This window comes from Sinocyclocheilus grahami, unplaced genomic scaffold, assembly GCF_001515645.1.
Source record: "Sinocyclocheilus grahami isolate Dianchi unplaced genomic scaffold, SAMN03320097.WGS_v1.1 scaffold419.1, whole genome shotgun sequence".
Taxonomy (NCBI): domain Eukaryota; kingdom Metazoa; phylum Chordata; class Actinopteri; order Cypriniformes; family Cyprinidae; genus Sinocyclocheilus; species Sinocyclocheilus grahami.
The window spans coordinates 59,930-61,401 of NW_015505598.1; positions in this window are offsets into that span (position 1 = coordinate 59,930).

Sequence of the window (1,472 nt, forward strand, 5' to 3'; positions counted from 1 at the left end):
GATCCGATCCATGTTTAATCACATTTGGGGATTCCTCACCCACATTCATTAATGCTTCAAATCTGTTCTCAAGATGTATAGGGGGTGGTAGAATACCAGTATTCACAAGCCTTGTCATAGCCGAATCTGGGGTAGAGGATGCTACGGCAGCAATACGAGAAACTCGTGACAATCTGATGTCTCTACTGCCTTTGGGTCTCGCTCCCTGTTTGTGCCATTGATTAGTGTGACAATTAGTTTCAGCATGTTCCTCTACACTTGGTATAAACGGTTGAGATTTACTAGATTCATGGGACTCACCAGCTGTATGCTGAGGGGGTCCGTGACAACGAGTGTCCTGCCTGTTTTGGAAATCCAGCAAGTAACTTTGTTTCAAGAACCACAATCCTTTGTAGAAGTTTGCAGTAGTTGATGCAGCAAGTAGATTCCACAGGAGGCATTTTTTTCTCTTCTGTTTGAATGTGGGCAGCTGTGTTTTCCCTTCTCCAGAATGTAAGCTGCTGGCAGTGGGAGGCAATAGTCTTATTTTTCGTGGTATTATTCCAGTCCCAGAGAGTTTTTCGTTTTAGTGTTTGTGCTGCTCGACCTTGAGCGTCTGTTAGTAGCGATGTTAGCTGCTGGCTGATCCGATCCATGTTTAATTACATTCATCACCCGCATTCATTAATGCTTCAAATCTGTTTTCAAGATGTATAGGGGGTGGTAGAATACCAGTATTCACAAGCCTTGTCATAGCCGAATCTGGGGTAGAGGATGCTACGGCAGCAATACGAGAAACTCGTGACAATCTGATGTCTCTACTGCCTTTGGGTCTCGCTCCCTGTTTGTGCCATTGATTAGTGTGACAATCAGTTTCAGCATGTTCCTCTACACTTGGTATAAACGGTTGAGATTTACTAGATTCATGGGACTCACCAGCTGTATGCTGAGGGGGTCCGTGACAACGAGTGTCCTGCCTGTTTTGGAAATCCAGCAAGTAACTTTGTTTCAAGAACCACAATCCTTTGTAGAAGTTTGCAGTAGTTGATGCAGCAAGTAGATTCCACAGGAGGCATTTTTTTCTCTTCTGTTTGAATGTGGGCAGCTGTGTTTTCCCTTCTCCAGAATGTAAGCTGCTGGCAGTGGGAGGCAATAGTCTTATTTTTCGTGGTATTATTCCAGTCCCAGAGAGTTTTTCGTTTTAGTGTTTGTGCCAAAAATATGTTGTTTGAGCACTGTGCTGATCTGCTGAAGTAAAAATCTTAGAAAAATCAAAGAAAAGTACAGAAATAGGGAGCAAAGCGCAGAGCAGTAAGCAAGAACGTCCAAACGGTAGCGAAGCCGGAAGCTTTTTCGCAGGGATGCTGTGTCCCAATGTGCCTACTTATATTACACCCTTAAAGTATGTTCTCTTTTGGTGAAGAAAAAGTTCACACTTTTGAGAGTGTAGTAGAAGAGTAGGCAAGCTGTGGGACATACTATCACATCATACA